Source organism: Ixodes scapularis, unplaced genomic scaffold (assembly GCF_016920785.2).
Source record: "Ixodes scapularis isolate PalLabHiFi unplaced genomic scaffold, ASM1692078v2 PGA_scaffold1__304_contigs__length_218370807, whole genome shotgun sequence".
Classification (NCBI taxonomy): Eukaryota; Metazoa; Arthropoda; class Arachnida; order Ixodida; family Ixodidae; genus Ixodes; species Ixodes scapularis.
Genome location: NW_024609846.1, coordinates 42663941 through 42670355, shown reverse-complemented (window position 1 = coordinate 42670355; position 6415 = coordinate 42663941).

The window sequence follows — 6415 nt, the reverse complement described above, 5'->3', positions numbered from 1 at the left end:
GGGGGGGGGGGAGGGATGAATATTTAAAGCAGTCAAGGCGAATCTGGAAGTTGTTTATTCTTCTTGCGTCCCTAGTGAAAAAAGTCACTTGAATGAGAAATTTCTCGTGTCCAATAAACCCATATAAATAATACAAGATATACAAGAACATATAAGAACCGTATGAGAACCATATAAGAACTATATAAGAACTATATAAGATATATAAGAACCATATAAGGAACCTATAAGAACCTTCTAAAACGTTTCTTATATGATGCAAGTAAGTTCTTATATGTCTTATATAGCTCATATATAGTTCTTATATGGTTCTCATATGGTTCTTATATGTTCTTGTATATCTTGTATAATTCATATGTGTTTATTGGACACGATAAATTTCTCATGCAAATGAGAATTTTCAATAGGGGTGGGAGGCCCTATTATTGGTTCTAGTGGAAAAGCAAATGAGGTTGTCTGTATTGATCTGAAGATCACCCGTGATGATTTGGTAAAACGTTTTTAACCTATAATGGTCTGCGCGGTCAGTAAAAGGAGTCAATAGGGAGCCTTCAAGCTCCCTAGGTGTCAAATCAGATTGCTTAACTAATACCGACGGTGAGTCATACCACCCAAATTTGTTGAAAATAAATTGTGGGGCCTTCGTTTGAATCATTTTCAATCTAGGGTCCCAGACGACGTTTGCATATTCCAATGTGGGCCGTATTAATGTTTTAAAGGCGAGTAATTTAACTTCAGGTGTGGAAACTTTGAGTGAATGTTTTGACTGCCATAATTTCTTAGTAGCTTTTGATGTAATAGAGGCGATGTGCGAGCCCCAGGAAAGATTGTTTCAAATGGTAACATCCAAGTATGTGTACTCGAGGACGTTGTTGAGTATATGATCCTGTAGGGCACTGTAGGCTATACTAAAAGAAGTAAAGAGATTTTTTACGAGTGGTCGACATATTGACATATTTGGAGGTCATCACATTCATCTCCCAGCTCCCGTACCAACCAGCGACTCTAGATATGCAACTGTTTAATTTAAGTTGGTCGTCAGAGGAGTAAATAACATGACACTTGTGGTAGGGTGGCCTTGCTGCATGCCCATCCGGGAGGAACAACACGAAGCCGGGGTTTCCATAACGAGAAACTACATTTATTAGAGTAACAGGAATGGGTTGTATAGTATAAACGCAAAACATTGCCGGAGCGTTGGAACTGCACGCCTCCGTGACCACGGTCCGTCTTTCCTGGTTCTGTGGCAGTGTCCTCCTTTTATTGGCTCTTTCCTCATGCACTGTTGTGCGTTTCGGACTTTGTCCTTTTTGGGCGGTCGGTAGCGGCCCCTGGGCGGGGTGGCAGACCCTCGCTCCCACACAGTACACAATTGTTGGCAAACGTTTTATGCTGACGTCAATATCTAAACATAAATCATTAGTAAACAGTAGAAACAACACCGTAAAGAGACTTAAACCCTGTGGTACACTCTCAAGAAAAAATGGTGTAAAAGGGCCTATCGTTACACCCTTTGTCCCATATAATACACCCCAAAACTTCAATTCGACGTACAGCGCCCTACAGTCGAACAGACGGCCTGAAATTTTACGAGGGGCTTGATAGCCGTGCATCTTATTAAAATAACCAATGTACGTTTTACTGACGTTTTCTTTGTGTGGTATTTGATACGCACTTTAGCTATTTAAAAAAAGTTATATCGTACCGTTATCAAGCCCCTCGTAAAATTTGTCGTCTGTTCGACTATAGGGCGCTGTACGTCGAAATGAGGTTTTGGGGTGTATTATATGGGACAAAGGGTGTAACGATACACCCTTTTACACCCTTTTCTTAGAGTGTACACCAGACGTAACATTGCAACTCTCCGAGATAGTGCCCCCAAAAGAAACGAATTGTTGTCCATGGTTGATACGCTTTCAGCAAATTCAAAGTTTTGTCATTTTTAAAGGTAGCATTAAGTTTGTACAACAACTTACTGTGTGAGACGGTATAGAAAAAGTTTGACAGATCTAGGAATATAACATCAACATGTTTATTGTTACTGAGTGCGGAAGCAAAGTCGTGAACGGTAAGCAGTGGCTGGGTTGTAGTGGAATAGCCCCTTCTAATCCCGTGCTGGTGGGGACTCAACATTTTATGCTTTCCTAGAAAAGTAGTAATGTGGTTTGCAATGACATGTTCAAGAACTTTGCAGCACTGAGAAGTTATTGAAATTAGACGGTAGTTCGACAGCTAGTTTTCTTTACCCCTTTTATGAGTTGTATTTTAGCAATTTTCCAGTCATTTACCAAATCCGCATCGGTCAGTGATTTTTCAAAAATTATACATAGCTATTTAGCTATCCATGGAGCATACCTCTTTGGAAAAACATTCGGTAACACACCGGGACCTTGAGATTTTTTGCAATCTAAATTAACCGGTAAATTGAGAACACCCTCTTCTGAAATTACAAGGTCACTTACAGAAAATTTTATTCGGATGTAGAAAAACTAGGAAATTGTCCGCTATCGATCCAAAAAAAAAAAAACTGAGCTAAAACATTTGTTAAAACCCCTGCTATCAACTTATTATCCTGAGTAAGAACACTGTTGACCAGAAAGGATTTGGTAGTATTACGTTTTGGGGAAATATGACGTCAAAACTTACCAGGTGCGGTCCTGAAGTTAGAAAGTGTTATATTATGATCTTGGGACTTGGTCTCTCTTTATTGTGAAAAAAAAAAAAAAAAAAAAGCGAAAGGGACTTTTTAATTTTAGTCTTCTGTTCCGCGACGAGGCATTTTAAAGTGGCAGACTTCTTGCTTGAGTGCGCCTTTTTTTTTTTTTTTTTTTCTGAATCTATTAATTTTTCTGCCTGGGTGTATTATTTCTCGGGATATCCAAAGGTTCGTGCTCCCTGGCTTTATTATCATTGTAGGTACAAAGCGGTGAATGCAGTCATTGATAATGCTTTTAAATTTACCCCAAACCGTACTTATATTTGTGAACGGGCTATTGGAGAGCGAGGCAAATTCGTTATATATTTCCTCTATAGCGCGTCGAGTACGTGTGTCATTCCCTCATTTGTGCTATTGTCACGAAAGAGGGTGACGAAAGTATGAACAGTGAACGGAAAAATAATGGTTTAATCGGCGAACTCGTGCCAAACAAAATAAAAAACGAGCGCCGAGGCAGCAGAAAAGCGGGCCCCTCCTCCCCCTTTTCTCTCCTCCTGCCGCTGCATTTGTTCATGAATGACATGACACGAAAAAGTAGCGTCATTTTCCCCGCTAAATTTAGCGGGGAAACTAAATTGGTGTTGACGTCACGTGACGTTGATTTCCCCGCTAGCTTTAGCAGTTTAAATTTCCCCGCAAAATTGAGCGGGGAAGCGTCCCATAATGCAATGCGCGGTTACGCCGATGCCACTCAACCCGGAAGCAAGAGCCCCTTCCCCTGGCAGATGCCGAGCGCTGCGCTAGCGGTCGTCGAGCGGTCGGCCGCTCCCACTGCCACCGCTTTCAGAGCGTGTGCTCTAGCTCGTTTTTTAAGTTTCGGTTCCCATTGCTATCTTGCTGTAAGCATGAAGTTCTGATCAGAACTTCATGCTTTGACAAAAAAATTGATTGCTTACTACTTGATTAACTGCAAAAATGTTCCAAAAGGCGGGTATTCATGATTAAAAACAAATACCTCCGACTTACATAACAATACCAACAATTTATCAGACGTTTCGTCTCCTATGCGGGGACATCACCAGTTGAACATGGTTGTAAACCTGAGACTGGGGCAGAAAAGTGAACACAACAGAAGGTAGTAAAAGAGGAGGCAACGTCTCAACCTTCTGTTGCGTACTACCTTCTGCTGTGTTCTCTTTTCTGTCCCAGTCTCAGGTTTACAACCATGTTCAACTTACACCAGCTCGCCTGCACTCTGACTATTTTTTCGCACATCACCGGTGCGGCCTGGGAACACCCGACTAGCCCTACTACAGCAATCCAACCCTTCTTCTTCCTTCTCTTCATCCGTAGCGCTGGTTCTGCCGACTTCTTCGTCCATGGCATACGGGAGACATTATCACTGGAATTCCAGTTGCTAACGAAGAAGAGATTCCCGTACAAGCTTACAAAACACTGCAGGATAACCAAATTCGAGGGGTCATATATGAAGTAGACGAGGGTGAGGACAACACCTCTCTCCGGGACAGGCTCCGATGTGACACCCACGACATCGTCACGGCCCGACTTCTGGGAAGGAAAAGACGCACTGCGATGGTAACGTTCAAGGGTAATCGATTGCCAAGGTTCGTTAGATACGCGCTTTGCATCACCCCAGTGTACCCATATAGAGCCAAGGCGGTGACATGCACAAACTGCCACGGCGCGGGTCACAAGCAAGACATCTGCCACAAAGAGACGGTCTGCTCTTTGTGCGGCAAACACCACGAGAAAACGCAAGATGACCGAGGTAACACCAACACGTGCCCAAATCCGACCCCGTACTGCCAGATATGCAAAAAAAAATGGACACTTGGCGACAAGCAATGTCTGCCCGAAGAAGACAGAGATCGGGAAGCTACGGAGGGAAAGGGCAAGGAAGCACGCGAAACCCAATCAAGAGTCCAGGAGGAAGAAGAAGGCACCCCCACCACCGCCGCCGCCGCCACCTCCATTTAATTCGATCCAACACCCACCGATGCACGAAAGGACTTACGCTGATTTAGTCCGGGGTACCCCCACTTTTGAGAGAGACAGCTACGAAGTCCGGTTTACAAGGCTAGAAAAACAACTCTCGGCGCTAAGCCAACAGCTCACTGTTATCGCTTTCAAACTTGGTCGATAAAAATAGGGATTAGCATTGTTCAATGGAACTGCAGAGGACTGGGGCTACGGGCCGCAGAACTCAACGCAAGACACTTGAGCAGACCATCAAAACGTCCAGATGCAATTCTATTACAAGAAGTAAAGACAACCTCCATTAACCTAACAACACTTCATACTCCAGCCCGTCGATCCCATCAGGCCGCAAGCCCAACCAAGACGTGCCCAAGGGGCAAGCCATGGTGTATTTGCGATCGGACTGGCCACACCATCAAATTGACTTGATGCGATGGTGCACAGACAGACAAGAAGTCGTCGCAGTCCGTGCAACGCATCAAGGAACACCCGTAATCATCGCATCTGTATACTATACAGGCCAGGGGCTAACAGCAAATCACCAAGAGACAACGGGTGGATTGAACATGACACATCCTTTACCCAAAAGAACGAAAGATTATAGGAGGAGACTTCAACTTGCCACACACCAGCTGGGGCTACAAAGTAGACACCATAAACGGCCAGAAACTCCTGGAAGACATGACACGGTTCAAGTACACACTACCAAACACGCCGGGCTCAACAACGAGACTCGGCTTGACAAGCAGACAACAGCATACCAGTCCAGATCTTACATGGGTATACGGGAAGACTGAAAACCTCTCCTGGAATGTAAACATCGACACGTGGGGGAGTGACCATGCACCCCCAATAAATATCGAGGTGAACTCCAAGAAGTCCGAAAAGAACCGGCGTTTTGCTCATACAGTCAATTGGGCCCTTTATAGAAGACACCTGGAAAACAACCAAGAGGAATCCTTTGCGACAGCAATGCTGGATGCGTTGAAAGCGGCTACAACCAGATCCAACATACCTGCCGATGCACCTACCCCGGATATTCACCTCTTGAATCTCTGGGCTAGGAGACTCCGAGCGCTGCAGCGATATAGGAGGGGCCCAAAGACACCAGCGGCACTCAGAGAGGTCACCAGACACACCATCGCGGCACGCAAACACGCGATATATTTGGACAGGAAACGATGGCTGGATTACAGTGCGTCCTTGTCGGAGAAAACTTCAGTAAAGAAACTGTGGGCAACCAGCAGATCCATGCTGGGACAAAAGAGGGAACAGAAGGCCCCTCTAACCCTGGCGCTAAAAACTGACACTTCAGTATAGAAGACCTCGCAGATGCGGCCGGAGACCAATTCTTCCCGCAGCCCATTGCTACGACAACAAACTCAATACCGAACCCGTATACTCCAGTGCTGGCTAACTCAGCGGATCCAATGGACCAACCCTTTTACCCTGGGTGAATTGGAAACGGCACTCCACAACGGGAAGGCACACAGCGCTCCACAAAATTACCATTCCCATGCTGCGCAAACTCCCACAAGACGCTAAACACCAGGACAGTTGCCACCAATATGGAAGCATTCGACCGTCGTCCCAATCCCCAAACCTGGCAAGGACAAGGACACGCTTATCAACTTCAGACCGATATCACTCACTTAATGCGTATGCAAGCTCATGAAGCGAATGGTTCTAGATCGACTTAACTGGACACTAGAGCGATCCGGCGCTTTTCATCCAGCCCAGACAGGATTCCGACCCTGTTTA